This window comes from Puntigrus tetrazona, chromosome 23 (assembly GCF_018831695.1).
Source record: "Puntigrus tetrazona isolate hp1 chromosome 23, ASM1883169v1, whole genome shotgun sequence".
Classification (NCBI taxonomy): Eukaryota; Metazoa; Chordata; class Actinopteri; order Cypriniformes; family Cyprinidae; genus Puntigrus; species Puntigrus tetrazona.
The window spans coordinates 3,261,917-3,288,122 of NC_056721.1; the positions used below are offsets into that span (position 1 = coordinate 3,261,917).

The 26,206-nt window shown below is 40.6% G+C and overlaps 1 pseudogene; it reads left to right on the plus strand.

The window, feature by feature from the left end:
- The first annotated feature begins 14,301 nt into the window (after positions 1-14,301).
- On the plus strand, positions 14,302-20,297 carry LOC122329173 (annotated as a pseudogene).
- Positions 20,298-26,206: the final 5,909 nt, after the last annotated feature.

Below are 26,206 nucleotides of genomic sequence, written 5' to 3' on the forward strand. Positions count from 1 at the left end.
CAAAACGCCAAGCATTTCTAGCGACTAGCTGAAATGTTTTATAAAGCTGGTCAATGTGTAAGATGGCGCCACGCTTCACGATTTAGGGTTCTGTATGAATTCACTATTTATTAATACGCTCCTTCATTTAGGAAATCCACGGACACGTAATTAGAGACCTAGTTTAAACCGCATCCACAATTTGAATGAACCTTACTGAGGTAACGTTATTAGTACAACGTGGTCCCGATTTATCTTAAAGTCACAAATTGATCAAATGTGACTTACACGACATATACTCCTGTGCATGTGTATAAAAATAACACTTATTTTAGCTATACCATGTGAGAACCTGATTTATCTGCTTTTTCTTCGTCTTCAAGTGAAATAAAATGGCGGACATAGCCTGGTGGCCTAGCGTTAAGTGGAGGTGTGGCTTTTTTGTTTTTACACCTCTTTGGGTTAAATTTCACACTGACACCGTCTTAAAAATAACAGCAGTGTAATTTTATCACCATGTAGTGTTTAAACTATGTCAACACTGTTCATTTCTCCCAGCCTGGCATAGGCTGTTTTTTCAGTAGGTCCAGAAAATTTTACACATGTGATTTTTTTTTTGTAGAGGTTTTATTGAATAAAATGTAACTCTACCTATTCAATAACTTGAATATATTAAGATCAGTTTGAGGAGCTGACAGGAACGGTCTTTGTGAAGTCTACATTAGTATTCCTGTTTTGTGCGCTAAATTTATAATATTCTCCATCTTCATTTCCTCTGTCTTTTTTACAGTATAAAATTTGCTCCTTGGTTTCGTGTGTTAATTTCTTAGAAATGAAATTTGTTTTTCATTTCGTCCATTAAGTTTGCCCTTTTTTTTTTAAGCTAAGCTTGCTGCTCCGGAGACTCTCTGGTGAATGGCTTGTGCAGTTTTGGTCATCCGCTTAATGAACGAATGACAGCACTTCTTGGACTTTCAGAAGAGGGATTCCTGTCATCATCTGCCTTCCCTCCTAAGTCACTCTGCCTGACTCTGAGCTACTCCTGACATTTGTCCTTGCTGAAACCATTTATGCTGTAGGATCTCCTCAATAGTCGCTCTCTTAGTTGGGTCAACAGTCAGGCAGCGACTTATCAAATTCTGCAATTCTGTACAAGTTTTTCATTGGTTAGTCATGCGTGTTCTTTCATGTCCATGACATGCTAACGTTGTCAAGTATGGAAATATGTAGCATGTATTACACTTTGTGTGTTTAACAATCTTAATGTCACTGTGTTATTGGTAGTTGATTGTTCTCTCACCTGTGGATACTCTAACGTTAAAACTCAGACTTCCATGCATCATGTCTTCAGGACTGCTAAAGGGCAGACATTTGCACATAATTGCGTACATCATTACACCCAGAGACCAGACGGTTGTTGGCTCTGCCTTGTATCCTAAGCCCTTGTAGTATTCAGGCGGGCAGAATCGTCCTGTTCATGAAAGCAAGGCATATTCAGGTTATAAAATCTATTTGCACACAAATGTCACCAGAAACTTGACCAAATGTCCATTTGTTTTTTTAAATCACTACTCAGAAGTTTGACTTCTCATTAGGACTAGTAACATAACATGCCAACTCACCTATAAAACCACCCAAGTAGCCTGTACTTTTGACGCAGGTCACTGCAGCCAAAGTCTATTAGTTGGACTCGGTTAGTCGTCGTGTTGATCAGAAAGTTATTCAACTTAATGTCCCGGTGAAAGACACCTCGGTCAAGACAGTGCTTGGCCCGAGAGCACCGCTTGATACATCAGGCTACGTGTCTGTAATTCGTTCGGCCAATGCATGTTGTGAACCACAAATCTGAGCAAGTCCATGCAGGGTTCCGGATGTTCCAGGATGAGGATGAACCGATCCTCCTCTTCAAACCATTCCAGCATGTACACAATGTAGGGGCTTAATGGAGCCTGTTTCAGCAGCAGGTTTGCAGCCACTTCTGCAAACAGTGGCTTTGAACAGCCAGGCTAACATTAGAGAAAAGAGTAATTAAGAGTTCAATATCACATTTCACTTCTGTTTGCAATGTAATTAGTATGTAGTTGGTATTTAAGTATGTACATTAAGTTACGCTAACTTACTAGTTCAATATAACGGTCTCTTTTACACTTGAGGATGATTTTGATGGCAACCTGCAAAAAATAAATGCAATCAATGAATAAATAAATGAAATCATTTATAAGCGCACTGTATGTTACAAATGGGCAAACTGATTATATTGAATCTGCAAATTTATACACATATATACACACACATATATAGTCATGATCACAAATATTTCTATTTAAATTGATATTAAAAATGTTTTGGTCTAAGCACTGATCGATATCTCCTATATACATTTGGTGAATAAAGCGGTGATTCCTACCTTCTTGCTTTGAATTTTTGAAGTCCCCTCGTACACAGTGCCAAAGCTTCCTTGTCCAAGCTTATCTCCCACCTCATAAATCTCATCAAATGGTACTGCAAAAACATACAAAGAGAGCATGTTAAAATATGAGATTCAGTCTGACATGAAATCCTGTGGCAGTGCTTGAATAAATACACACATACAATTCACATCAGATACATGGAGAATAAATATGCTCAATGTTTGAAACTAATGCTACGCCCAAAATTGAACACAAAGCATGTTCAAATTCAAATGTAGCACCTAGTCAGTATGCGATTTTGAGTTCACCGTAAGTCAACATGTAACAGAAGGATTTTTTCAATTGCTTTTAAGCAATACTACTTTGTCAACAGTTATCATTTATGTTTGGAATACCGTATGAGGAATTATACATACATGTATACGCACACAGACAAGTGGAAATAGACTCACCTGGAGTTGGACGGCTGAAACAGGCTGCTCGGGTTTGATCCTTGATTCGTGTATGCTTGCAAGCAGCTGGAAATTCTGGGGGTACTGGCTCAAGAGCTGACGGGCCTGGAAGAAGATCAGCTGAATCCTGCAGACATGTTGGTACAAAACCAGGTGGTTCTTGACCAGGATCCGACAAACCAGACAAATGATTTTCTGGAGGATCAGTCAAATCTTGTAGAGCTATGGTTTCATGGACAGATGGATCCGACTGATGATCAGCTGAATATTGCAGAGCCATAGGTTCAAGAAAGTTTGGATCTGACTGAGGATCAGCTGAATCTGACTCGGGCTGTGCACAAAGAGGAGCCACTTTGTTGTGCTTTTTCTGTTTTGTTGCACATTTTACAGCCCGCCAGAATCTTTTGAAGAGTGTGCGAATGCGTTTCTTCTTCTTTGTGTTTGTTTGATTTTCTAAAAAAACAGAAATGGAAGAGTTAAATATTATCACCAGATATTACAAGGCACATTCGAACATACTTGTAGGTATTAGATAAACACTCAAAAGTGTGAAAAACAGGACAGAATTGAATTGACAGTAGACATACCTTCAGCTGGCTCGGGATCAGCTGGATTTTCATCACAGTCTATCGGTGTGATGCTGGACAGACATGGCAGAGGATCAGGTTGATCCTGTAGAGTTATTGGCTCTAGACCGGACGGGCCTGGCTGTGGATCAGCTGGATGACAGTGTGCTGCTGGTTCGAGATCAGAAGGACCACACTGAAGATCAGCTGAATCTGTGTCCGTCACAAGCTGAGGAGGGGCTGTTTTGTTGCCTCGACGAGTGCTTTTCACAGCAAGCCATGTCTTCTTGAAGAATGCACAAAGGCTTTTCTTCTTGTGTTTAGCTGGTTTTTCTTAAAGAAAAGAAAAAGTCATACACACATTTAATATATTAAAAAGGAATTGTTGCAACAAAACCATTTCAGAGAAAGGAATTTTTCACAAGCTTGTTGTTCACCTGCTGGGCTGTTCTCCATAGCTGCTGCTGCAGGAGAAGCCTCTGGATTTGCTCCTGAAGGGTCAGTGATGTTTTTTCTCCAGCTCTTATTGTATTATCTACTAATATTGAACTCTTTTTAGACTTGAGCTCCATTGATTACAGACAGAAACACTGGTGCTGTAATGAAGCGCTGGAAAACAGTTATTTTGAGTGTTTGTTCACGTGATAATCTTTCTGCTCTGATTCTCACTCAATTGATCACACTAGATTAGATTAAATGTGAGGCGACGATGAATTTATACTGTGGAATGCTTCACTGTGACGTCACGGATTTCACGTGACCTCACGTGTACTCTGCACGCAGCGCAAGGGGCCTCGCATAAACCGCATTATTTGAAAAGAGTAGGCTATTATAAATATTTTAAAAACAATTGTTCATATAAAAAAGCAGAACGCAATATATAATCGCAATTTAATGCTAGACTCAATAACACAAAAATCCCGAAAGCGGAAATAATTAATGCTGCAGTTCGTGACTTTTTGCGCTCTAGCAGTTAATAAACAGAGCTTCTTGCGGAAGAACACTGCAGCCGGAACTACTTTTATGGGTACGTCTACGGCGAATCACGCAGGTATGGGGCTACTCCGCAGCGGTACTTACCCGAACTAGTCCGAATATAAATGTAACCCGTTTACCGGAATTATATAAATAAAAGGAGGAAAAATATCTACAAGGTCTGATCTCACCAAATATATGTTATTTATATTAACCACTAGTATTTGGAGTCTCGGGTTCGGGGTCTTACACTAAACACAGAATTGTATAAAAAAAAAATAATTGTGCTTAAGAAATGTGTCTGCACTCGCGATTCAAATGTCAATTCAGTCACCAACTGCTTGAATAAAAACACATACACAGAAATACGTTTCAACAGGTGTTATTTGTATTCAGTGTGCCCTCTTTTTGTTATAACACTATGCAGTGTAATTGTCACTTGGTTGACAAAAATATATCAAATATATCACAATTGAATAAAATAAAATAAAATGAAAGACAGTCCAAACTATCAGAAGAAATGCGTAACTCCTGAATCAGGTCGAAATGTGTTTGCTTCAGTTCAAATCAGTGTAAGTGTATGAACGAATGCCTACAGAATCCTCGCCGAAACCAACGATGAAGAACCGTTCACTCCTCACGAACGAGTCCTTGAATCGTGCGATTCACTCGAGTGAACTCCAATTCGTCTCTCCTGGCACGAATCCAAAAGATCGCAACGTGATGAAATCATCCACTCACCAAGCACACACAGCACACTCCAAATCGCTAATGCAATAAAAGACTTCAGGCATACAATTAAAGAAGAATATGCAAGGATGGCTATGAATAAGCGAGAGCAGAAGTACAGCTCGTATCTCTCGCCACGAGCTGGCGCATGAGTGACGTCGGCCAATTGATTCAATAACAATTAACTTGGATAACTTGAAGTATAACATTACTTTTCACAAAACGAGTCCATAACCATGTTCAACAATTCTTCTAACATAACATAAAAGTTTGCTCTTATTACTCTATGCACTTTGTCCGTTTCACGAACCGAATGATTCATTCACAACATCTTACAATAACAGAACATACAAATCAAATATACAGAAAATAAGAGTACTTGAGACTTACCTAATGCAATAAAAAAGTTCAGGCATACAATTAAAGAAGAATATGCAAGGATGGCCATGAATAAGCGAGAGCAGAAGTACAGCTCGTATCTCTCGCCACGAGCTGGCGCATGAGTGACGTCAGCAACCATCGACGCACCTCTCTAATTAGTAATTCAATTTGACAACAATCAAATAAAATATATTTATATATTTACTTTGCATGCCTGAATATTACTATACATTAGAAAGAAAAAAAATACATATTCAATAATATATATATAAAGAAATATTACTGACACCTTTACTAATTGCATAACTCCATTATTTGAGTGGGTTACATAAACACATAAGACACTTTAAAACTAACGCTTGTTTATAAGACAGCTCTGCTCACACGAGTTAATAAAAAGCCCGCGTGGTTTCATTCATCCCGAGAGTGTTTTTAACAATTAATTGAAACGACGAACAAACACAATGGCTTAGGTTTGATTTTCGACATCCAAAGAGGAAAATAGCAGCTTTCAAACAAGCCTTCTGCATGTCTTAATCGAATAGCTAACGGTTCACGAATACAAATTAGTATTTTACATTAGGATTTTTTGTCTATCAAATAACAATTCCGTAATGTTGTTAATGCTAACGATAAGAAGAAAGTTTAACAAAGACTTAACTTCATTCTCTCTGTCAATCAACAAAATCACGTCAGCGTCGCGCACTGCTGTTGCTACAGTAACGAATTCAGTTTTATCATGCGTCTGATTGAAAGAGCTTTGTTGCTATATTTACTAGTTGTAGTCCAATTTACTGCTAGCCCTTGAATGAATGTGTGTATGTGCCTTCCGCCGCCTTCCCCGAGCCGCTGCCCAAGATGGCCGCCGCCTTCCCAGAGCCGCTTCACAAGATGGCCGCCGCCTTCCCAGACCCGCTTCACAAGATGGCCGCCGCCTTCCCAGAGCCGCTTCACAAGATGGCCGCCGCCTGCCCAGAGCCGCTTCACAAGATGGCCGCCGCCTGCCCAGAGCCGCTTCCCAAGATGGCCGCCGCCTGCCCAGAGCCGCTTCCCAAGATGGCCGCCTCCAGTGCCCGCGCCTCATGCAAAGCCTCCAGTGCCGCGCGCCTCGTGCAAAGCCTCCAGTTAGCCCACCCTCCCACCCTTGCTACACGTCATCGATGGATCCCAGCAGCCCCTGCACCCTGCATCCTCTGCCCTCCACCTGGAGTTTTCCACGGGTCTGCCAGTCTCCATTGCCGCCGTGGGTGAAGGATCCTCGCTTCACCGTCCCGCCTCCGAGTCCCGGACTCCTCCTCGGCTCGTAGACCCGCTGGCTCCCCCTCCCTCCACCGTGGTCCGTCAGTCTACCAGCTCCACTAGGCTCCATTGTCTCTCCGCTACGCCTTGGTCGGTCGTCGACCATCCGTCGCCTCAGGATTCCTCTCCTCAGCTTCGCCTCGTCCCTCCATCCTCCAGCTCTGTCAGGCTCCTCCCTCCCCGGCTCCACCTCAGTCCTCTGTCGCTCTGGCTTCGCCGCATCCTTCTCGTCCCCCGTCTCCGCGTCAGTCGCAGAAGCCTGCGGTATCGCCTAGGACATCCAATGCCTCTGTGTCACCCTGGCTCTTCGGCTCTCCGCCTCCGCCTCAGTCTCCTCGACCACCTGCTCCGCCGCTGCCGCCGGTCGGCGGCCATGGGGTTGATGGCCGCTACCTCTCCATGGCTCCTCCCTCCGTCGACTCCACCACTGACCTTCATGGCTGGGCTCTGGATCACCTCCCGCTCCGGACTCCTCCTGTCTTCTCCCTGGCTCCTCCCTCCGTCTCTTTCTCCCTGGTCTCTTTCTCTCCGCACGCCTCAGACCCCTCATTCGTGACAGTAATAGATCTCCAAACTGGATTGCACTGCTATACCCACACATTCAATTTAAATTCAATATTGATTCTACATTCTTACAACACAAATGTCGAAATGTAAACTGTAATGCTAATGCTATACATTTTTTTTTGTCACTTTTTTAGTTGAAGATGTGTAAGAAACTGAAATTAATGTTAGTCAATCAATAGACATAAGGAAATAATAAACACACCTCAACTTGTTCACAGAAATAATGGATTTAAAGACATTAGGCTTTATTTTCAAGCAATCATACTGTCACTGATGTTGCAGTGAATACAACAGAGCAATATAATAGCATGTAATACAATATTTATTGTATAATGCAGTGGTTTTCAATCCTGTTCTTTGGGATCCACTGCTCTGCTCATTTTGCATGTCTATCTTCTCTGACAGCTATCTTTTCTGGATCCCCAGGAATAAGTTTGAAAACCACTGGTATAGTTGAATCAATTTTGGTTAGAAACATTCAAACCATTTTTGTAATGGTTAAAGCCAGGTACATTAAAGGCTTTTTATCTTTTATATTATTTTAACATTTTGTGTCAATTACCTGTGTCAACATGGTAGACAAGTTCTATATTGCTATATATCTATACTAATAATCCAGTATAAATTCAGCATTGTATTAGGCTCTGTTTAAAGATTTAAAGGGACAGTTCACACAAATTAAGATATGTTTGATGAAACCAGAGAGCTTTCTAACCCTGAATGGGCATCAATGCAACTGAAATGTTCCCTGAAAGCATTGACAGAAACAGCAGTTTACATCTGTGTGATTTAATTTGATCTATAAATAAATATAATTAAAGAAATTAAACAAATTAAAGTTTAATTGATTTAAAGAGAAAAATATAAATGCAATGTAAATAGCTAGCAAATATTAAATATAATATTTAATAAAGATATATATGCATATATATTTAAATGTAATTAAATATGGATCTATTAATCTGCATTTGCATGGATTTGCATGGACTTGCATAGAACTTCAGGTTGAAGTTTAAAGTGACAGTTAGTTCAGAACATCTAAGGAAGCCAAAAAAAATGCTAAAATGAACATAGCATCGAGCGGGCAGTGTAAATTGAATGAGATTAATCTCCTCTCAAGAGAGTAATGAGTTGCCTAGTGTCTGTATGAGTAGGAAGGGCTGCTTAAATGGACTTTGATAAAAAAAGAGAAGTATGGGCATTGGTGATTTGAGTTGAGGCTGAACCGTATATGAGTTTATGGAAAAAATTGGATTCCGCTAGATATTCATTGATGGAGCTGACTTGGAGTTTTTTTGTGATATTAAGGTAAGAAATTAATTAAGTGATAGACAACAGGAGAAGGCAAGTTATAGGTGGAAAGGAATGCTTTAAAGTAGCAAAATTGCCATGTTCTGGGTGAAATGGCTTGGAGAATCAAATCAAGTGAAGCTTCGAAGAGAGGTCTTAGGAGATGATTCAGAGGTATATTAGTTCTGGAAAAGGAGGTGCTGGGTTGGCAGGGGTTCTGCATCTAGGGCCAGCATGCTGAATTTCTGAGAGGATCTAGGTCCTGATACTGTTTGAGATGGGGGGAGGATCCAGAGCGAGGGTGTTCGGTGGCATAGGTAGGGGTGTGGGCTGTGGATAAGGCGTAGGAGTTAAGGTGGGTAAGGGGGTGCTGGAAGGAAAAAAGGTCATTTGAACCGATTGCAAAGGCAGGCTTGCACTTTGAATGGCTACGGGGACAAGATTGGAGGAAAAGTATGGAAAACAAAGGGGGTTGTTCATCAGTGGAGGCGGCCTCATGCTTTGGCCAGCTCCGGAGGTAGGCAGAAAGCTAGGCAAAAGACAGAAGTGGGATAGGGGGTGCCATAGCCTGTGCCATTAGTGAAGGTGGCCTTGCACTATGGTCGGCTCTGGTGGCAGGCAAATCTGTGGGGAGGTGGGGAGGAATGCTCGGCCTGCGCCGGAGCATTATATTGAGGCAATGCTGACTGGTGTTTGCGAGATCGGGAGCTGCTTGTGGCTAAATCTGGGAGTCGGCCGGGCTTCCTGAAGGCATTCTGCTGCAGCCTGAAGATCAAAGGCATGACCCTGGAACTGTAGTAGTCGCCTCGGGGCATTGATAGTGAGCATCCCCGGCTTGACTTTTCCTGGCCTTAGCCGAGGGAGTGGGATTTAGGTATGTCGTTCCTGTTTGTAGCGGCGTATAGGGCTAGCGGGAGATGGCCATAGCCACATTTGTGAATGCCTGGTGCAGGACACTGTCCATTTCTCCTTGGCTGGAGTGAAGGAGAGAGGCATAGGAGGATGGTTGTGGAGAATGTGATCCACTGCACCTAGGAGAAGGAGCGGTGGTGGTGCTGAAAGACCTATGGCCTTGGGTTGCAGTTGTGGGATCAGCTGGACGTTGGCCTCTTGAACACCAGCTAGAGACACTGCGTTAACGTAGTTGTTATCTTCTGGATATAAAAACACACCAATGCTGAATCGAGAGATACCAAGGCAACACTTAATTTAAGTTCTGGGATCTTTGCATTGACCAGCGCAATGTACGGTAGAAGACAACTGGCTCTAAGAAGCACTGTTCACAACATCAGGCAATGTGTCTGTGATTCATTTCCATTGATAGATTTGTGCACTCTTTTTCAGGGTTGAAGCAACTCCCAGATGAGAATGTAATCATTTTCCTCCTCAAACCAATCTACACTGTAAGGGCTTAATGGAGATAAGTTTCATTACCAGATTTATAGCCACTTCTGCAAACACTGGCTTGTAACATCCATTCTAGAGAGAGGAGTTCAGCAAAAGGTTAGCTGACTAAGGGCATGTTTGATTTTTCAGGACGTATCAAGAGTGATTTTACCTGCTTCCCATCTTTGATATATAGAGTACTAGATTTATCATTGGCATTTGGATTCCTGGATAAGCGATCAGACATACAGCATGTGCATAAATACACAGACTTGACCCAAGGCAATCCAGTAGGGTTAACCTTTAATTGAGGATCCTGCAGCATCTGTGGATCTTTGAGGAAACAGGGTTAACTTTGTTGCACTTCTTGCGTTGTGTTGTAGTATGTTTTATAGCTTGCTATATTCTCTTGAAGAAAGTCTTTATTTATATTCATAAAAAAAAATGAAATGCATAAATAAATAGAAAGGTTAGAAATTAACAGATGAGACCTGACGTGCAGATATTTTTGTGGGCGATATATGAGATATTTTATTATGTCTTGAGGATCACTTTGATCTCGTTGAGCGAAGTATTTCCCAGTACCATTTAAAGGGTTGCTTTGGCAGCGACGTCTAAGAAGTGAGGTAAGCCGGCTGACAGCAACGCCATTTGTGCACACGTTCAACAAGGGAAACAAAGAACAGGAGAATAGAGGACGCTGTGATCGGAGCCATGTTTTGTTGTGTCTCACGGGTTTCACAATAATGGACATGAGGACTATGAATCTCTACATCAACTGGCAGTGCTACATGTCACTGAGCAATATACAACAACAACAACAACAACAATAACTAACAGTATAGCAGATCTATACTGAAATACAAAATGAAATACAAAAATGCACTGTTAACATTCATTGCACTCCACTGTATATATCTTTGTAAATGTATGTACATATCCACTGTACATACTCTTGTAAAATTGTCTATACATATCCTGTATATCCTGCTCTTTCTTATGTACATAACGATCTGTAAATTGCTTACACATAATCACTGTAAATTCCCCCTTCTCATCTGTAATTTAATTTGTACATATTTATCTTTGTAATTTATATTTATATTTGTAACTATATCCTGCACTTGCTGCTTATTGCACTCCTGGTTAGACCTAAACTGCATTTCGTTACCTTGTACTTGTACATGTGTAATGACAATAAAGTTGAATCTAATCTAATCTAATCTAATCTACTCCTCCAATACCAAATACAGTAATCTTGTCCTAACCTTTACCATGCTAAAATCTTCGGAGAGTTGTTCTAATAAAAATGAGGGATATTGTGAAGTGTGTGTTCCTGGAAGAAAACTCAGGACAGCAATTGACATGTTTAAGGGGGTTCAGAAGCAGTGCTTCCTGATACAGAGAATAACTCACTGTTACATAACATTATTAGGTGGTTTTGTCTGTTGCTCTCTGCTCTATTATTTCAGGTTATTAGTGGTTCCGTTCATTCCTCACCACAGCTGATTGTAGAATACAGTATACAGTTAAACCTTAAACATAATAAACAAATAAAAAAACAGACATTTATACTTACCATAATCAGACTCGTTCATTCTGTTGATGACCCACTACCCAAACAATAAAACATACATATACTTATTTTATAATACTCACAGCTACCAACACTGTAACACACGGATTACTTCATCCGGAGAAGGATTAACGACCCTGAGGTAAAATATTAAGAAGACTTGCTTTTTCAACAACATATTGCCTGTTTTTGCTCTATTTCACCAACAAAAAACATTACAAACCCAGCCACAGCACTGTTTTCCTTCCTGAATGAATCCACATTTTAAATGAATCAGTTCAGTCATTATGACTAAACATTAACGGTGACTTACTGCCACCTACAGACGGATTAATTTTTTATTTTATATCAAAACATGTATGCATAAAATTAGGCCTTTATAAATATGCAGATTTAAGTATGTAAAAGCTGATTGAGCACTGAATATATTGCTTCAGAATAAATTTACACCACCAAAAATCTAGCTGATGCTAAATCCTAAACCTTGTCTGCGTGTTAATCTGTCTGTTTTATTAATTTCTTCACTTGTGAAGTTAAACTAGTATTCATTTCTTTCAGAATAAATCCTGGTCAAAGGCTGAGATGAAGGGAACAAAACATCAAAATCTTCCAAGACACTTGAAATTCCTGAAAAAGCTGCAACCCTGTTTGTTATTTCTGATTTTGTTTAGTTTTTTTCTTTTGCTTTGGAGCTCAACTTTTGGACAGTGCAGCACTATTATTGCACACACAAATACTGTTTAAAACAAAAAAAAACAAAATCTGTAGCAGGCATTTTCTGCACATTGTTCAATGAATTAGTACCATGATTTTGTATTCAAGGTTTTGGTGCTTGTATGCATGTAGGTGTGTTTATTTAGCTGCAGCTTTGTTTTTATTCCTGACTTTGTGTTTTTCTTTTAATTAAGTTGACTTGGTTTCTTTTATTTTACTAATGGAGCTAATTATTTTGACAGTGCATCACTAATATTGTACACAATGCTATTTAAAACAGGACATTGTTTTAATGTTGCTTTTATGTATGCATGTTATTAGTTGGTGTTTTTGAAAATTATTTTGCAGTATTACAGTTTTGTGCTTGTATTTTCATATGTAATACAAAAGCTATTGCATACATTTACCTGTAGTAAAAAATAAATGTTTGGTTTGTGTACACATCTTTCATTTATTGGACCATGTTTATTATAAATTGTTTGTTTTTAGTATAAATAAAATTGGATATCTTAGCATAACTAGTGATTATATATAGAGCAATACAGATTTTAAGAGGTAAAACATTTTTAGTTAATGCTACAAAAGAAACAGTATGCCAAAGTTTCATAATTTGCTATATAACCATTAACGGAAGTAGTTAAATGGTACAGAGAATGCACTGTAAATTTACGGAATTTTCCGTTTTTGAATTGAAGGAAACGTCCGTAATTTTACCACAAAATGACCTGGTAATTTTCTGCCAACAATTTCTCTGTTTTTTACGGATTTTTTTTTACGGATTCCAGGAACATATCTTACACGGATAAAGGCTGGTGGAATCCTACACCACAGCATGAAAAATAAATTACATGAATGAACATTACAAATAAAAAATAAAAACTATGATAAAACACCAGTGCAATACTACACTGTAAAAAAAAATCCGTAAAAAAACGGAGAATTTGCTGGCAGAAAATTACCAGGTCATTTTGCGGTAAAAACCCTTGACGACCGACCAATGCGGAGCCGGAGAGACGATGGAGCCTGGTGGAGAGGAGGAGCTAGGAGCCTAAAGGAAGCTGACGGGTCTACAAGCCGAGGTGGAGTCCAGGACTCGGAGGCGGGACGATGAAGCGAGGTGGTGGGCAAAGGATGAGTGCAGGGGCTGCTGGGATCCATCGACGACGTGTGGCAAGGGTCGGAGGGTGGGATAACTTGAGCGGCGCCGGCAGGCGGCCATCTTGGGAAGCAGCTCTGGGAAGGCGGCGGCCATCTTGGGAAGCGGCTCTGGGGAAGGCGGCCACCTTGGGCAGTGGCTCGGGGAAGGTGGCCATCTTCGGCAGTGGCTCGTGGAAGGCGGCCATCTTGGGGAGCGGCTCGGGGAAGGCGACCATCTTGGGGAGCGGCTCGGGGAAGGCAGCCATTACAGGAGTTGATGCGGTGTCTTTTTCCTCCTCAACACCCAACGTGAAAGCTGACCCCACAGTCCCTAAACCGAACTCTATAAACTGAAAAAGTGAAAAGGTGAAAAGCTGCTGGATCCTGGTGTGAGGTTGCATTCTGTCACGAATGAGGGGTCTGAGGCGTGCGGATTGTGGGATTTATGTTTTAAAGGATTTATGTTTTACAGGTTTTACTCAATAGAAGCACTGTGCCCAGGCCTCATAAAGGCTCTGAGTTTTTCTACTTGATATTATGTGTATGTGCTGTGCAAAATGTTTTATGAGCCCTGCATGAGCCCAAGAGATTGGGACAGTGAATGACAGAAATAAAACAAGAGTGAAAGAAGCAGTACACACACAGTGGTTTCTGTATTAAGGACATTGATCCTGGGAAAGTAGGTGGTGTTAGATTATATAATAAAAAGCCAATTATTACCCATAGGGAAGCATAGAAAAGTTAGACATACAAACACCCCAATAACCTGATGGTGCAGACTGTTTGGTCATAATCCAAATTGTGAGAAGTGTAATTGGACTAGGGTAAAATATAAACTGATGACTACCTATAAGGAAGTATGGGATAAATTGTGTAGACAAGTGTTGGCACAGGCTGAAGACAGAGACATACTTCAGAGAACTCAGGAAGTAGAGGAATTAGAGCGGGTGTGCATAAGGAGGAGGCAGCATGTGGAAGCAGAGTAGGTAGTCTGTATGGAGAAGAAAGTATACATGAGGAGGAAAATGTCAGAATGCTGAGGACAGAACTCGAAAGAAGGGAAAGGGAAATCAGAGAAGAATGTAGGGAAGATTCAATGAAAGGGCTAAGCCTAGCTAAAGGTCAGGGTGAAGAAAAGGATAGTGTAACAATCACTGGATATGAGCTGGACATAGACTGGGGTTCTAAACAGGCGGCACAGGCCCCACCCAGGGCTGGTACAGCTACCAGCCCCCACAAAGGAGAAGGAGGTGCCTCAGGAACCACCTTATTACAAGCCTTAAATTTAAAGAAAGACATGGGGGTTAGAACAACATACCCAACCCAGTATCCACTGTACAGGATAGGAGGACACCAGAATCCAGAGTATAGACCATGGGAAATGCAGACATGAATGCAGTACTGCAGAAATTGCCAGATCTAACTAAGGGAGGAATGAGATGGTTAAATAAACTCACCACATTAACCCATGGTAATGAACTAGCAATTGGGGACTTTAGGGCCCTAATGGGACATCTGCTTACCAGAACCCAGATGACTACTCCAGAGGATGAAGCTAGAGTAGAAGACATGGCCAATGAGAAACCACTGTCCAAAGTAATTACCCAAATAAGCAGGGCTCTTACAAACCTCTATCCAACACCAAAAATGACTTATCAATCTATCAAATTTAAGATAGGAGCAGAAGAATCTGCATCAGCATATCTGCATAGGACAGAAGCTGAATGGGAAGAAAGGACAGGGCAGCACCCAGATTGCAGTGACATCTGTAAAGAGTTTTACAGGCAGGCAGTAGTGAAGGGAGTTCCCGAAAAAGCAAAACAACAAGTAGAAAACAGTCCAGAAATGTGTGGGGGTAGTGGAGAGACATGGGCCAGGTATTTCATTTACTATGTAGACAAAGCCATGGAAAAACAAGAAAGGGATAAAAGAAAAAGAAAGAATAAAAAGAAGCCTAGAGAGGGAGCTCTGCAAATGCCTGTAATGAATCAGGGGATGAAGGGACAGGAAGTGTCACAAGGGGCAGCAAACTATCAGCCTCAGGGCCCACGTGACTATCCATATGACCCACTGCCAGACTGGCCACCTTCTGGACATGGGTGGCAAAACCAAAATTATAGGGGGAATTACGGGAGACCAGGGAGAGAGCAGGGGTGTTATCTGTGCGGAGCAGGTGATCACTGGAAAAGAGACTGCCCACTGAATAGAGGGGGACAACCTCCTGCACGGGGACGGGCTCCTGTTAGAGGAGGGCCTCGGGGGAAGAGGAAGAGGTGTCCCCACAAATGTCCTGTGGTCTACCAACCAACAGGTGCCCAGACAAAGCCCAGTCTGGGGCCAGGCAGACCAGGCGGATTATTGACAAGACCCACAGAGAACCAATAAGGGGGCTGAGGCTGAGCCCTACCTAACTGTACTGGTCAACAGACAGCCAAGTACAGGCTTGTTCTACCATCATTCTACCTCCTTCTCTACCATCAGGCTGGAATGGTTGAGAAAGGACGCACTCTCTTGTGAAGTACAGGAAATCAAAGGGTTCTCTGGGGAAATTGTAGCCTGGCCAATATACAAACCTCTGTCTGTAGAAGTAGCAGGTCAAAAGGTCATGCACCCTTTCCTATGCTCTGCCAGTGTGCCCTCTGCTCTCCTCGGACGAGACCTGTTAGTAAAATTGGGGGTAAAAATTCTGTGTAGCCCAGAGGGCATCATTTTAACTTTTCCAAATGGAAAAACACAAAACTGCTCCATTAAGGGTGGTCTAGTACCTGCAGCTGGTCAATGGGTATTAACTACAGCAGGAAGAGTGGGGTGGACATTTATTGGGTCAGAGTGCTGCATCCAGAACAAACCAACTTTAGGCAGCTGATAAACCAGAGACCAGACCTGTTGAGACACTTCCTGCCAGTTTCTGACCCATTACACTGTACTCTATACTATGACAAAAGCAATGATGAGGTTTATGCAACAGAGTTTAGCCAATATGTAGATCAAAAACATACCAACCTGAAAGGCTCAGTCATCGACATTGGAAAGGAAGGGGTAGCTGTGGAAGTAAGGTTAAGTGAGGAACAATATGACTGGTTTGAAATGAAAACTGTCTCTGTACCACACATCTCCTTAATGATCAGTAAACACCATGGAGCCAAGGCCTTAGGCCCCATGGTAAAAAGACTAAAAGATGCTAGCCAACCTGCCAGAAAAGTTATGGTCAACAGGAAGTGAGGATGTGGGTTATTGTGATATTCAGCCAGTGTCTTTTGAAATAGACAAAACAACAGTGGTAAAGGAGAAACAGTATAGAAATAATTGTGAGGCCATGACTGGTATTGCCCCCCCATTCAGAGTCTATTGAACAAGGGAGTGCTGTGTGAGACCACCTCTGAGTGGAACACCCCAATACTGCCTGTCATTAAACACTCCACAGGGAAATATAGAACGGTCCATGACCTGAGAAAAATAAATGAGAGGGTTCTGACTACACCACTGCCCACTCCAAATCCTTACACCATTTTAACCAGATTGACCCCAGAACACACCCACTTCTCCTGTATAGAACTGGCAAATGCATTTTTCTGTATACCTTTAGCAGAGCAGAGTAGGGACGTGTTTGCCTTCACATACAACGGCCGGAAGTACACTTACACCAGATTACCACAAGGCTTCATTTTGAGCCCTGGCATTTTCAACCAAGAGCTAAGAAAGCTGCTGGACAATCTGACAGTCGATACCAACACAATTGTGGTTCAATATGTGGATGATTTGCTCATTGCATCTACATCTGCTGCCACCTGTCTGACAGACACAGAGAGGGAGCTGTCACTTCTGGCTGAGGTAGGGTTGAAGGCAAGCAAACAAAAGTTGCAAGTCTGCAGGCCAGAGGTCACTTTTCTAGGACGATTAGTGGGTCGGCAGGGAACCTCTATGACAAATGACACCAAACAAGCCATACTAAACCACCCAAAACCCAAAAATGTGAAAGATATGTTGTCTTTTCTGGGCCTAATAGGTTACAGCAGACAGTATATTGTGAATTACACTGAAATAACAGCTTTTCTGAGAGCTTTAGTGAAGGAAATTGGAATGAAAAACAGTAAGGGTGAATTGAATTGGACAACAGAGGCTGAACAGGCCTTCATTACCCTAAAAGGCGACATGGCAAAGGCTGCTACTCTACAAACCCCAGACTATGGCCAACCTTTCCATTTAGATGTGACAACCACGGGCAAAACTGTGAGTGATGTGCTCTACCAGAAACAATTTCAACAACGACGAGTGTTGAGTTATGTGAGTGCTCCATTGGACGTGGTTGAACAGAAACAAGCCCCTTGTGCTCAATTTGCTGCTGGCGTAGCTAAAATGATCGAAAAAACCAATCATGTGGTAATGGGACACCAATTGATAATTCTATCAAACCACTCACTGGTAGCATTCATTACCTCCTCCTCGTTCACATTCTCTGCACAAAGGCAAAACAAATTGATCAAAATATTGACTGCACCAAACATTGTACATGAACACAAGGGCATAAATATGGCAGAATTAGTGGTGGATGGAGAGCCCCACATGTGTGAGGAAAGGGTAGAAAAAGACAGCAAGATGAGGAGAGGGTATGAGTAGCAGGCCACTGTCATCACCAGACGTGACCTTGTTTTGTGATGGATGTTGTTTCAGAAATTATCAGGGTACTCTTTCTGCTGGGTATGCAGTGGTGTCCAGTGTAGGGAGGAGATGACCTGACAGTAACAGTCCAACAGAAGTTGTCAACTAAACCATCAGCTCAAAGAGCTGAATTATTAGCTTTAACATCAGCATTGCAAAGGGAAGTGGTAAAAGGGTGAACATATATTCAGATTCTGCCTATTCAGTAGGGGCAGCTACAGTTGAGCTGCAAGGGTGGGCCAAAGTGGGATTTGTGACATCAACAGGGAAGCCAATCAAACATGCAGAAGAAGCCTCTCAACTGCTAGAAGCTATAGTACTACCAAAGGAGGTGGCCATAGTAAAGTGCTCAGCACACACTAATGGCACAGATTTTGTATCTGTAGGAAATGCAGCCTCAGACAAAGCAGCAAAGCAGGCAGCTGGCTACGTGCCATTACAGATGATGGTCAGAGCACAAGATGAGGTGTTGAATTTAGACCCAGCCTTAACAGAAGAGTTCATAATTAGAGAGCAAGCTGCATCCTCCCAGAAGAACAAAACTACCTGGTTACCAAAAGGGGAACAAAAACAGCCTCGGGACTGTGGAGAGGTCCAGAAGGAAGCCCTGTGTTGCCAGCTAGAGTCGCTGTCTCACTAGCACATAGTAATTCAAAAGATATGACCCAAAAGGATAAAGGGGTGGTGGCATCCATTTCTACCACACATGATCAGTAACACTATTGCTGAATGTCAGACCTGCAGTGAATATAATGTCAAGCCCACCACACATCCGTTGCCTGGCCACTTCCCCACGGATAGAGGCCCTGGGTACATGACTGTGATTGACTTCACAGACTTGATAAATCCTGTCCACAAAAAGAGATACTTACTGGTCATGGTGGACAGTTTCACAGGATGGCCCGAAGCTTACTCATGTGCCAGGGAGGATGCAATGTCAGTGATAAAATGCCTCATCAATCACTACATACCTACACATGGGTTCCCCAAAGTCATAAGGTCAGACAATGGTACACACTTTAAAAATGAGCATCTGAACCAAGTAGAGTCAGCTCTAGGATTGAAGCACTCATATGGAGCAGTCTACCATCCTCAAAGCCAAGGTAAAGTTGAACGACTGAACCAGACCCTAAAAACAAAATAGCCAAAATCTGTACAAGCACTTCTCTGAATTGGGTAGAAGCATTACCAATAGCCTTAATGTCTGTGAGATGTTCAAGAAACAGAACCACTGGATTTACTCCTTTTGAATTATCCACTGGACGCCAATTTCCTGGCCCCTGGGCCCCAATGCCTGGGGATGGGTACACTGATACACCTAAGGCCTACCAACAAAAAGTAAGAGCTGTTATTAACACATTTTCCCCACAGAAGTTTTGGCCTGAAATAGAGCAACAGGAATTGGACACGAAAAGAGGACCTGACGAGCAGTGGGTGAGGCTGAAACACATGAAACAAAAATGGTCTGCCCCCAGGTGGTCAGAGCCCATGAAAATAACTGCGCGAACCTCGCACTGCGTGCAGTTGGCTGGAAAGGGTAACACATGGTTTCACCTGTCTGCTTGCTGTTTCTGTTCTGCCCCTAGCAGGCCTCTGACAACAGTTCGAGCTGACCTTCGAGAAGGTCAGAGAGAGGGAGAAGAGACGGGAGACGGGAAACAGCAACAGGCCAACCCGAGAAGGAGACAAACAACAAGACACTGAGGAAATCAGCCTCCAACTACCACAACTGAAACATAAGAATTTTAAAGTATTATTAAGGCAAGGGATTTACTAGAAATCCCAGAACACATTCCAATCACACATTGTATTGGAGCAGACTACGGGTTAGGGGCCGGAGTAGCAAAACAAATCAGAGAAAAATACGGTGTGGAACAATTGAACAAAACCATATCGGAGCCAGGAGACTGTGTGAAGACAATACACGGGAAAAAGTTATATACCATTTGGTAACTAAGTGGTGGAGCAGGGACCTGCCCACCTATGAAAACTTAGAAAAGAGTCTAAAAGCACTAAAACAAAAGTGTCAGGAAGACCAAGTGCGGTATTAGCTGCCCCAAAAATAGGTTGTGGACTCGACCAATTGGAATTTAACAAGGTAAGGCAGATTTTAGAGAAGGTATTTTGCAACAGTGACGTTCAGATAATAATTCTGGGGCTAAATCATGAGGGATAATATTAACAAGGTGGTCATATGTTGGGGGTGGGAATTGTTGTAATAATAATAACGTTGATACTGTGGAATGGAACAAGAGAGGGAGTGACTCAAGGCAGACACAAAAGAAATGTCATAGGGGGTTGGGGAGGAGCAAAACTAACTCTGGTAAGGGAAAAAGGAAAAAATGGCCTGTGGGAATTTGACCTATGCCAGGTGATTCACTGTGAGGAAGAAGTGGAGCAAAGGTTGTGATCTCTTTCAAAGAGATCAAGAGAGGAATTGTGGATTTACGCTTTAAAGGATTTATGTTTTACAGGTTTTACTCAATAGAAGCACTGTGCCCAGGCCTCATAAAGGCTCTGAGTTTTTCTACTTGATATTATGTGTATGTGCTGTGCAAAATGTCTTATCTACAGAAACAAGATGTGGAGACTGCTGAGCCCATCTACTGGTCGAGAAGAAACAACTGCACCTGGTTCTGTGAAGGACACACTGAGTGGGAGGAAGACGCAAGGATATAAATATTGTGTGAAATGTAGTGTGATCATACAGGACTGCCCTGCATGCCTTTAATGCTGTTGTTCTGTATCCTGAGCTCAGTCTCAATTATTCTGACTTTATTAAACTAATTAAGATAGTAAATTTAAAAGTAAATCTCATCATTGACAGACCTGAACCTGGGAGGGAAACAACGAAGATTTTCCCAACAGGATCCAATTGCAGGCTTTTATTAAACGAAAGCATGGTCAAAGCAGGCAGGCGTCAATCAGGGCAAACAGGAGTATCAGAGGCAAGGCAATAACAAAATCCAAAAACAGGCAAAGGTCAGGTCAGGCAGCAAACAATCAGAACAACAGAAGACAGGCAGGGTCAAAACCAAGGAATCTAAGACTAAAGAAACTCGGGAAACAACAATCTAACAATAATACAGGCGAACAATGCAACCTGCAGGTGAGGGGCCTGCTACAACATTTATAGTGTTCTAACAGGAAGTAGCAGCAGAGGGAGTGATCGCAGATCACCCAGAGGTAAGAGCTCCCTCTGCTGGCTTGGTGACATAAACATTAAATGTAATCAATAGCTTTTGTGTTACATATGACAATACATGCATCAAACTGCAATACAATAATTTTAAAAACACAATATTCAAATAACATTCCTACAAGCAAGTCAGCAACATTAAAATACCACCATATTAGTGTGGTACCTTCAAAAAGTTAAGCTCTATTAAAAAAAAAAAAACAAACAAAAAAAAAACACAACAACAGGAAAACAAACACAGGACTGCAGATCATCACATGCACGTATACACACACACAAAACAAAAGTTAACTGCAGAAAGAACAATGTGTATCGTCATTGCAGAAAATGCTTGCGTTGTAACAGCACTTGAGTGTATTGAATATTATTGTAGTACTGCCAAAAAGTTAAGCCCCATAAGTAAAAACCAAGCAAAAAAGCAAAACCAACTAAAAAATGTAAAAAAATTGTGCAGGTTTTAAAAAAATCTCATGCACAAATTACTTGTATACGCGTTTTCTTTCCTTCTTTGAACAGCAAAAGACAATAGTGCATGTATGCAGTATTACCGCTGCACTGTCAAAAACTTTTACATTGTAATAGTTGAACCAGTCAAAACCACTGTTAAATAAATGGAATAAAAACAGGCTTGTAGGTTTTTAAAATGAGTAAAATTCATATACCAAAAGTATAGAACACTATTAAAAAGTACTTTTACTATTTTTTAAGATTAAATGACAGAATTAAAACGATGCAACATTGTTCACAACATGAATTTTATACATTTACAAGCATTCTGAAATGCTTTGCATTTAAGAGAGAAGTGCATGAGGTAGGACACAGGGTTCCATCTGTCTGTGCCAGTTTGTGCTAGTAGCAATCCAGTTCAAGCTAGGTTTGGTAAAAGCTTACACCTTCCATGGATTTTCAAAGTCATTCAGCTCATACAAGAATTTCAGCAGTCTTGGAGGAATTTGATGTTTTTTTCCCTTTATCTCAGCAAAACTCTGAAAGAAATTAATACTCATTTAACTTTGCAGGTAAAGAAATGAATGACATAAGTAAAACGCAGACAAGGTTTAGAATTGAGTAAAAATGTTTTGCCCAATTAAGTTCAATTGGATAAAGTACACATCAAAATGTTCAAATTATTCTAATATTACATTCAGGTGTAAACAACAAACATTTAGTCCAGTTCTAATTTTGTAGTACAAATCTTTTCGTTTGATACAACCTATATAGAATCTTAATTAACCTAATGTAAGACATTTTACATAAAAACGATGCATACATTTAAAGTATATAAAGTACATAAATCTGCATATTTTTAATTTCAATTTACAAAGGCCTAATTTTACAACACATACATGCGATACTAATAACATTGTAATCTGACATTTAAAATGATTTAAATAAAAGGTACTGTAAATGTGAAATAGGTAGTAGGTGGCAGTAAGTCTCCTTTAATAAGCGATTCATAGTGATTGAAGTGATTAAACGGCTGATTCATTCAGAACAGAAAAACAGTGCTGTGGCTGGGTTTGGAATTTTTGTTGTCGAAAGAGCAAAAACAGTGCACTAGACTTCATGCTCTCTGTAGGTGTTTTGAATGCTTTTTGCATTGTGAGGACATAAAAAAAAAGAGTTTTGTTCTTCTTTTGAAAATGTATATTGAAGAATGTGTGTAACCAAACAGTTGCATGCAAAGGAAAGACACTTTCAAATATCAAAACACACCATCAAAATATCTTTTGCAGTACTGGATTGGAACAACGTTGAATGACAAACATCTAACTTTTGGGTGAAACATGACAATGTTTGAGCACGGATTAAATGGTCAATTGCCATGCTTAATGATTAAGATTTAACCCTGGAGCAAGATTCAATATCTTTCACAATACAACAGCATACGCTATAACAGGGGTGTCAAACTCAGCTCCTGAAGGGCCGGAGCTCACTGATCCAACCAATCAAGTCCTTCAGGCCTATTTGAAAACAACATGGCATGTATGCTGAAGCAGGGTTGGAATAAAACTCTGCAGGGCGCTGCAGCCCTCCAGGTGCTAAGTTTGTTACCCTTTCTCTATTCTCAACATTGCATGCATGGCTTACCTCTGAATAAATTCGAGAGAAAGTGCCATCTCTTTCGTGTATTTGACATTCAAAACATAAAACAAAGAGAATGTGTAGCTTAGGGCCACAATGGGAGAGAGGATGTGGTCGTTGATAATTTCCTGATCCACAGAAATCTTAAATCGTCCATCACCTTAAACAAATAGCAAACAGATATTTAAAATAAAAATATAAAAGGCTACTTAAACTAAGTTTGACTTTTTTTCTTTAAGTCATCTGTATGTAATTTAACCTTTAAAATCCACATTTAACAAATGAAATTAAGGATTTATTTGTTGTCAATAGCAAACAAATAATAATATACAAAATACAAACCCATGATCAGAATACAGGGGGTGCTCGGGATTCCCTGTCCAGCTGCAATCAAGTCCTGTCATTGGTAGGGGAGGAAAACTCTATGAATGTCATGAAACATTTTCAATGTTTCCCTTTCACATACTTATGATAAATGACTAGTAACCTAAATAATATTTTACCCAAAATGTTTATCCATTTATTAATTTTGTTGTCTGTGTTTTTCACTTTTGAAAAGATTACTCTCTGACTTGTGCATATATATATATATATATATATATATATATATATATATATATATATATATATATATATATATATATATATATATAGTACAATAAGCATAATGGCTATAACCTAAATTTTCATTACAGCACAAGAGTCTGGAGAGAAACCAATCAAATGTGTCCAGCTACTCAGTCAGACCAGTCAATAAACTAATGTGAAGATAGTGTTGTTGATAGTACAGACTTTTGTACCAGTCAGTACAGAAAATGAGCGCAGTTGAGCCAATTCTTAAACACTCTTGATTGGCCATCATATACATGCGTTTAACAGATATGACTGTGATTGGCCACAATGACCATTGCTTCATGTTCTTCACTGATCTCTCAGAAAGCAGCACATGATAGTATTTGAAAGTCAGATCTATCAGCAGATCTGTCTATGTGCAAATATATTAGGATCAACAAACAACTTCTATCAATAAACATTCAACCGTTTCCATGTGCTTCTGTGTGAGTGCTCAGTGATGATCGTTGTGACCATAGTCATAATGTTACAGAGAGGCATGGAAAACAATTAACCATTGCTAATGGTTGTCTGTTACATTACAGTACATAAAGTTTCACGGCTCCCTAATGTGAATTTACAAACAGTATACCCAATAATATAACTGACAAAGTAGGCTCTCTCGTTTGTACTTTTAACAACAGCATGGGGAGATGGTAAATACATTTATTAATACAGAACATAATAGATTATCTGTGGTTTATAAACAATAAATAACAGTTAAAACAAACAGAACTTACTTCATTTTGACAGTAAAGATGTTCAGGGTTTTCCTTTGGCAACACCAGAGATCAGCTGGACTGGATCGCAGTGTTCAATCTTCATCCCTTTTGAATTAAGGAAGTCTTTCAGGGTTTTCCTTTTTTGATAATTCCTCGGCCAGCTTCATTTGCACCGGAAAGCCAGGAGGGTACATGTGTGATCAAACAGGTGATCAGCTTCGAAAAGGAAAGGCCACTCTTCCAGTAATGCATTTACAGTGCTTCGTTTGATGATGGTTGAACGTTGGATGCTATATGTTTCACCCATCAATTTTTGAACGCAGGACTCCTGAAGATCATGGGTTATGAAGGCACTTTTTAATCGATCTTGTTTAGATTTTGGTTCATCTGGACCCTCAATAGCAGGCTGCCATTCCATACATCCATAGCGATCTGAATGTGTGAACTTTCTGCTCACTGCATCTTCATCCTCTGATGGGTGCTTTAATCTGAAGGTTAAGGGTCTCTGAATATTTTCAACTCGGTTTTCTAGCTGTATAAGGAGAGCATCATATCCTGTTCCAACAACTTTTGTTCCACTGAGCTCTCTGTCTTGAAAAGAACAGGGATATTTATCTACAATCTGCTTTGCAACGTGCGCAGCTTTGCTCTTCCGGGCCTTCTATGACCATTGTTGAGGAAATCATCCATCACTATGCGAACTAGTTCTCTTCTCTCACTAGGTTTTGGTCTCTTCTTTTCACTTAAGGCAAGCATAAGTTTTGAGGGCATTTTATGCCATGGTACAACATATTCCTCATGGAATGTTGAACACTCAACAGAGCTAGGTGTGAGAGATGGTGTTTGGGACTGCACTTGATGTGGTGTAGAATCAGGGCCAAGTACAGCTTGTGAACCTAAGCATAACATACAGTATACAACGAAAAACAACAACAACATAAGCAAAAGACATTAATTGGTTACTTCACCCCAAAATCAAAATGTTGTCATTTATCACTTACCCCATAGCATCCAAACTCGCAAAAGCTTTGTTTGGAAGTTACACTCAAGGTCTTTGGGTTTCTAGAGACCCCAGGCAACAAAATTTTATAAAAAACACTGTCTATAAACTCCACATGCACTATGCAGCTTTTTACATAATTACATTTATAAAAAGACCCATGTTTTACATTTTATTCATGAGGATTTTTGGAAAATGCAGCTTTAAAAGTAAAAAATAACTAGATGGTTGAAAAGCTCTACTATTTACTATTTGACCAACCAGTTTTTTTTGTTCAATCTGCATATTACGAAATTAGAATTGTAACAGAAATTTAGTAGTTTAGCATATTTTGTAGTTTTTTTAGTATTAATACATTGTGATTAGAATCAAACCAGAAGATGTCACAAATATAAAAGTTGGAGTCTTTAGAATTGATCTATTTCAATCATCTGTTTTTCATCATTTACCAAATTTAAATCTACATT